Source organism: Hirundo rustica, unplaced genomic scaffold (genome assembly GCF_015227805.2).
Source record: "Hirundo rustica isolate bHirRus1 unplaced genomic scaffold, bHirRus1.pri.v3 scaffold_193_arrow_ctg1, whole genome shotgun sequence".
Classification (NCBI taxonomy): Eukaryota; Metazoa; Chordata; class Aves; order Passeriformes; family Hirundinidae; genus Hirundo; species Hirundo rustica.
Genome location: NW_026690262.1, coordinates 1 through 7,006, shown reverse-complemented (window position 1 = coordinate 7,006; position 7,006 = coordinate 1). Strand labels below are relative to the sequence as shown.

The 7,006-nt window shown below is 51.2% G+C and overlaps 1 pseudogene; it reads right to left on the bottom strand.

Annotated features, from left to right (window-relative positions):
- Nucleotides 1-2,048: 2,048 nt before the first annotated feature.
- On the bottom strand, nucleotides 2,049-2,987 carry LOC120747761 (olfactory receptor 14J1-like; annotated as a pseudogene).
- Between the last annotated feature and the right edge of the window lie 4,019 nt (nucleotides 2,988-7,006).

Genomic DNA, 7,006 nt, shown 5'->3' with positions numbered 1-7,006 from the left:
CTCAGGAACTGAAATGGGGAGTGGGGCCAGAGGGCCAGTGAGGAAACGGCAACCAGGGATGGGCTGTTTGCAGGGGAGGGAAAAGAGGTAGGCAATAAGAAGAAATTTGTAGCAGGAAGGGGAAAGAAAGCCCAGGTGAAGCAAAGGAAATGCTCACGGCAGTTTGGAGGTGGCTGCCAGCCAGCCGTGGCTCTGAGCAACAACATATGCAGTGGCACAGGAAACTCACAGCTCATGGGAACAAACTTTCTGGCTGACTTCAGAGGCCACCACAAACCGGAGTGGTTTCCCTGCTGTCCCTCAGCCCTTCCTGGCCCCAGGGCTGATGATGGCATTTGTGCTCACTCAGGTTCATCTCCCCACACCAACACCATGGGGGTGCTCATGCCTGCTCTGGGCAGTGCAAACAAGGTCTCCTGAGCCAGTGCTGCTGTGTCTGTGCCTGCAAGGATGCGGCACCTGTGTGAGCTGGGGGAGAGGCCAGGGCTGCAGAGGGGGGATGTTGTTGGCAGGTGCATGAGGACGCTCTGGGACGCTGCCCTGGGGTGTCCAGCGCAGTGGGGATGGATCAGCCCCTGCTCTGCTGCTCCTTCCCATCTCCCCCAGGCACCTTGCAGAGCCCCAGCCATGCTGTTTGCCCCCAGCCTGCCCACGGCCACCCTGGGACTGCTCACGGGGCTTATCTCTGCTGAGCTTTGGCCTGGGCGTGTTCTGGAGAGAGCCTGGGCAAGGAGCCTGGAGCCCCCAGGCCCTGCCCTGAGGCATCAGCGCTGCCCCAGCAGTGCCCATGGCCTGTCCCTGCTGCAGCCCCGGCACTGCCACCCCCAGCACTGTGCCCGGCCCCGAGAGCACTCAGGCCCTACAGCAACACCAGGGCCAGGAGGGCAGCGGGGCAGGGGCATGGGAGCAGCACTGGCAACACCAAGTGCTGCTGCTCCTGGGCACAGCTGCTGTGCCAGCACTGATCTGCCCCCAGCCCTGCACACAGACATTGCTGCTGCAGCTGCAGAGAAGGGAACAAAAGGGGCATCTCTGCAGAAAACTTGGCTGGGAGATCCTTGAGTTCCTTTAAAGCTGCCAGTATTGCAGCCCCTCATTCACACAGTCTTTGGCCACAGGGAAGGTGGAGAGAACCTAAATGAGAATGGCACAAACAATGACATTTCTTGTTGTCTTGGTTTTGAAAGACAGTTTGCTAGGGAAAGCTAGAGCTTCCCTTGGAATGGAGAATGTCAACTCCGTTCCTACCAAATTATTATCATTTTGCAATTAGGGGCTTTTAAGTAAAGATATCGGAATAGGAGTAACAGTTCTTTACTAGGAATATTAAAAAGAAGAAAATACAAATGTAGTAATGCAGAAAACACAAGTAAGCAAGCAAACAAAAATCCTGGAAAAACCTTCATAGAGTCAAGGATATGACCTGATATCCTGTGTGTCAACATTTTGGAAGTAGTCCAAATAAATCCTGTTGGAGTAAGAGATGTGGTTCTGTGGAGTAGAGATGATCCTGCAGACAGTCCAGTGGCGGTGAGATGGGTACAGTCTTCCTCCATGAGTCTAGTGGAAAAAACAGATACTTGAGTCTCATTTCTTGAATCTCATTTCTAATCTAGGTGTTCTTGAGTCTCATTTTTTATCTAGGTAGGAAGAGTTGGCTCCCCCCACACTGCTGGAGCATCTCACAATGGGATGATGGAATGTGTCATGTCATTGGTGGGCCTTAATGGTCCATTATCAGAAATGTCCCCCTGGAGAATAGATGGGTGGTGAAAGATTAGAAACACTGCCCATCTGGTTTTAACAGCAGGGCCATTATCAGAAGATATCCAGCCCCCTCAACCCTGGAGTTACAGGAGATAAGGAAAAAACATTTGCCCAATGGCTTTCAATAGATGAAATAGAATACACAGTTTTTGATTACATACCCTAAGACATTTGTGCAAAATATTTAAACAATAAAACAAAAAGAACCTCCAAAATGAGAGCAACAAGAAGTATCAAAAATTACTTTTATTACAAGCGATTTGCAGAAATTGCCCAGCAGTTTAATGTTCCTGAAACCCTGCAGTCATCAGTCTCTGCACTGCAGCCTTGAGTTCCTGGTTCCTCAGGCTGTAGATGAGGGGGTTCAGGGCTGGAGGCACCACCGAGTACAGAACTGACAGGGCCAGATCCAGGGATGGGGAGGAGATGGAGGGGGGCTTCAGGTAGGCAAACATGACAGTGCTGACAAACAGAGAGACCACAGCCAGGTGAGGGAGGCAGGTGGAAAAGGCTTTGTGCTGTCCCTGCTCAGAGGCGATCCTCAGCACAGCCCTGAAGATCTGCACATAGGAGAAAACAATGAACACAAAACAACCAAATACCAAACAGACACTAACAGCAATAAGACAGAGTTCTCTGAGATAGGATTTGGAGCAGGAGAGTTTGAGGACCTGTGGGATTTCACAGAAGAATTGGCCCAGGACATTTCCATAGCACAGGGGCAAGGAAAATGTATTGGCTGTGTGCAGCAGTGAATAGAGAAAGGCACTGGCCCAGGCAGCTGCTGCCATGTGGGCACAAGCTCTGCTGCCCAGGAGGGTCCCGTAGTGCAGGGGTTTGCAGATGGACACGTAGCGGTCATAGCACATGATGGTCAGGATTAAATACTCTGCTGAGATGAAGAACATAAAGACAAAGACCTGTGCAGCACATCCTTTGTAGGAGATGTACCTGGTGTCCCAGAGGGAATTGTGCATGGCTTTGGGGACAGTGGTGCAGATGGAGCCCAGGTCAGTGAGGGCCAGGTTGAGCAGGAAGAAGAACATGGGTGTGTGGAGGTGGTGGCCTCAGGCTACGGCGCTGATGATGAGGCCGTTGCCCAGGAGGGCAGCCAGGGAGATGCCCAGGAAGAGGCAGAAGTGCAGGAGCTGCAGCTGCCGCGTGTCTGCCAATGCCAGCAGGAGGAAGTGGCTGATGGAGCTGCTGTTGGACATTTGCTCCTTCTGGACATGGAGATCTGTAAAAAAGGAATCATGAACTGGTTCAGTTTGGAGAGGACTTTCAATATCCCAGCACAGCTTGGTGGCACTTCCCCCACTGCCTGCCCAGAGATCTGCTGCCTGGAGCTGTCCCTGCCTGCAGCTGCTTCCCTGTGCCCAGGGCTGGGCCCTGCCAGTGCTGCCAGAGCCCAGCCCAGCCCTGGGGGCTCAGCTCTGCCCTGCAGGGCCCTCCCAGCTCAGGCACTGCCCAGGGGCAGCTCTGGCTCTGCAGGCTCTGATGGCAACGTCAGAGCAACCCTGAGGAGGCTGGAAAAGTGACACTGATGGTGCCTGCAAGGGATCTCTGCTGATTTCTGTCACTGCCTGGTTTAATGAGATCTGAAAGAATATTGTTTGTTTTTCCTCACCCTGAACTGAGAGATGAATATCTATGTGCAATTTCCCAATCAGGCAACCAAGAGCAGTAGATTAAAAAAACAGGATTTTCTCTTTTATGCAGCCCCTGCCTTGCTGGGCTCCCCATATAATCTACTTGGAAATGTTCTGCAGTTTAATGTCATGCTGGGAGCAGTCCTGAACAATGCAGCATCCTCATCACACAAGGAGAACACTTCCTTGCCTTACCAGCTGTCTCCTTTCACCCAGATCTTGTCCCCCAGTGCTGTGAGCTGCTCCCAGGGCTGGCTGAGAGCTGTCCCTGGCAGGCAGCAGAGTCTCTGTCCCCAGCACAGCACCCTGGGAGGTGCAGGACCCTGCTCTGCAGGACAGCCCTGGGCACCCCTGGCTGCTTTCCACAAGAGATAATCAGAGAATGTACTCACAGAGTCTGTAGGCATTGGGATGTTGCAGCTTTAGGAGATCACTGCAGGAGCTGCAGCTGCCTTGTCCTGCAGCCAGAGGTTCCTGTGCCAAGGGCTGGGAGTGATTCTCCTGCAGTCACTTCTCAGCTCCTTCCCAGCCCAGAGTGATTGAAGCTCTCTGTGCCTGTGTGCTGTGCCCAGGGTGGCTGCAGGCAGTGCCCCAGCCCTGCTGGGCTGTGCACAGGAGCTGGTCATTAAGAGAAATGAGTTTTAAAGCTTTTCTTGGCTGCCAGGAGCTGCCTCTGTGCCAGGAGCCCGGCCCAGCTCAGCAGCACAGACACAGCACAAGGACTTTAATGACCCTCTCGGGCTTTGTTCTGAGGCCCTGAACATCAGTCCCTGAGAGGGAGCTGAAGAAACCTCTCAAGAATTCCCAGTGAGAATCCAACTCCAAAGTTTCTTGAAGTTTTAATGGGTCCCAGTGAGGGACAGGACAGAGAAAGTGTCCCCAGGCCCCAGGCAGAGCAGAGAACTGGAGGCAGTGATGACAGGTGGGGACAAAGAGAAGCCAAGTCTTGGTGTCCTGGGGCACAGCAGCCTCTGTGCCACCAAGGGCTGTGAGGAGACACCTTGTCCTGAGGCCCTGGGGCCTCCTGGCACAGCCCCAGCAAGGCTGGGCACTGTCAGCCCCTTGTGCTGCCCTCAGCATCCCCCTCACATCCCAGTGGCCTCAAGGATGTGCTGGAAGGAGTCCCTGGGGAGCCTTGGTCAGCAATGGCCCTGGGGGGCTCCTGAATGCTCCCAGGGACTGCAGGTTTTTCAAAGGACTTTGGGTTTTGCTTTTGCCTTGGAGTCTCTGAGAGGTTTGTGCAATCATGGCCTCCAATTATCTGCTTTAATTAGTCCCTTGAGATTCTTAGCCAGTAACCACACTCAGTGGGGCTCATTAATGCTTCAAGGTATTTCAGTTGTTCTAAGGTTCTTGGGTTTTCCCTTTTAAAACTGACTCTGTGAGAAGTTTGTGCAATCATGGCTTCAATTATCTGCTTTAACAAGTCCCTTGGGATTCTTAGTCAGGCTAAAGACTCAGTGGAGCTCATTAATACTTCAGGATACTCAAGGTTTATTAAAGAACTTTTCTTTTTGACAGTCTGAGAGGTTTGTACAATCATGGCCTCCAATTATCTCCTTTAATTACTCCCTTGATACTCTTAGCCTGTAACAACACTCAGTTGGGCTCATTTATGCTTCAAGGTATTCAGGGGTAATTGAAGTACTTCTTTTTGCTACTGAGTCTCTGAGAGGATTTTGTGCAATCCTGGCCTCCAGTTCTCTCCTCCAGAGTCCATCAGGAGCCTGTATTGGGAAGGGACTTCAATGGGACCCATAAATGCTTCGAGACACTTTGGCTTTTTCCTCTGACTTTGATTCCAGGAAAAAAATTGTGCCATTTCCTCTCAGGTCCTGAGGTTCCAGGGCTCAACACCAAATGCACCACGGGGCTCATTAGGATCCAGCAAGTTCTGAGAAACCATGGATGTACCTTTGATTCCCCTCTGGTCTGGTGCAGTTCATTACAAAGTCTTTTTTCCTAGAGTTATGGAGAAATATTTCAAAGGGCTTCTAAGAAATCTACATTCCTATTTTCCTGGGTGAATTTTTCTCTTTAGAGCAGAGGTGTTTACAGCATTCAGTGACTGCTACTGATGGAGGTCTCTCCTTTGGAGGTCTGGCCTGGTCAGAGAAGCTGTGCCTTGAGGTCTGACCTGCTGTGGACAACCTTGCTCCACATTCCCCAACCCCCTCCCGTCTCTCCTCACTCACCTGGGACTTGCTTGGCTTGGAGAACTGGCTGCACTCAGACAAACGAGTGGTTTTTCTTCCTTTACTTTAGCAATCTAAAACTCCTGAGTTTCCCCATTGAAAACAGACACCCTCCTCTGTTGGGAGCTCCTGGCTCTTTCCTGCTCCAAGGTCAGGGCAAATAAAACTTGGGAGACGTTGTTTTTGAAGTTTCACTCTGAAATTTATTATCCTTATCTATTACAAACTCTCGAGATGTGAGCTCTGTCTAACAAGTCAAGAAAGTGAGCCTAAAATAGTGTCTAGTCAAGGCTATTTCATTCCCAATTATTTCAGAAAGAGTTGACATCTATATTATTTATACTTCTAATCCAATTATGATCACACGAAACCTGCAATGCGGGCTTCTTTCACCCAAGTACAGAAAACCAGCCAGATTTGGGAAGAAGAAAGAAGAAGAAGGTGCAGAAAAGATAGCTAAAGCACACCCAAAGTTCTCCATCTTGGCTCGCATATATCAACAGACACTAAACTCCCAAATGTACGTTTTTCACCCTGTGAGATCACACAACACCACTTACACTAAACACCCACAACCCCCGTGCTATCACAAAATCTTGGAAGCCTGTTCCAAGACCTCAAGTCCAATGTGGTGCTTATCTAAGGGCCAGCACCCCTCAGCTCAGAAAGCCTGAAATTTTCAGCCTCTGGGGTTCTAATACTCCTCAAGTGTGTGCCAAGCCCAAGGCACCACCAAGAGCACTGCAGCCCTGCCCTGGGCCAGGAGAGAGGGTGGATCATCATCCCAACCTGCCCTGGGCCATTGCAAGGGGCTGTGGCCATGGACACTGCACTGACCCCACTGCTGGCTTTGGATCCCTCATCCCTTCAAGTTTCCTTGGAAAGCACCCCAAGGACCCATTTCTGCAGCCAGGTTCCATGGCCAGGGGGGATGTGGGGGGCTGCAGGTGGTCAATGCCCCATCCCTGGAAACATTCAAGTCCAGCTGGGACAGGGCTCTGAACAACCTGATCTGGTGAAAGATGTCCCTGCTCCTCCCAGGCCTGGACAAGAGGCCTGAGTGAGGCCTGAACAGCAGGCCCTGAGCCAAAGGTGACCTCTGCATCAGCCTTCCAACCAAAGGTTATCTTTGTATCTGCTCATTAGTGAAATAAGCATGGTCATTAGCACTGTGATAGATGTATCCACTCATTAGTGAAACATGTATTGACCTTTCTGTCTTTAGAAGCTGGCCAAGGCCATGAAATCTGACATCTGGCCTTGTCTGGGGCTGGATGGTCAAAGTCACCTCCCTTGGTTCCTCCTTGGGCCCTGGCCAGGCTTTGGGAGGAACCCAAGAGGAGGATGAAACCAGATGTTCCTGCACTAGAAGTGCTGTCAGTTTGTTTATTCAGC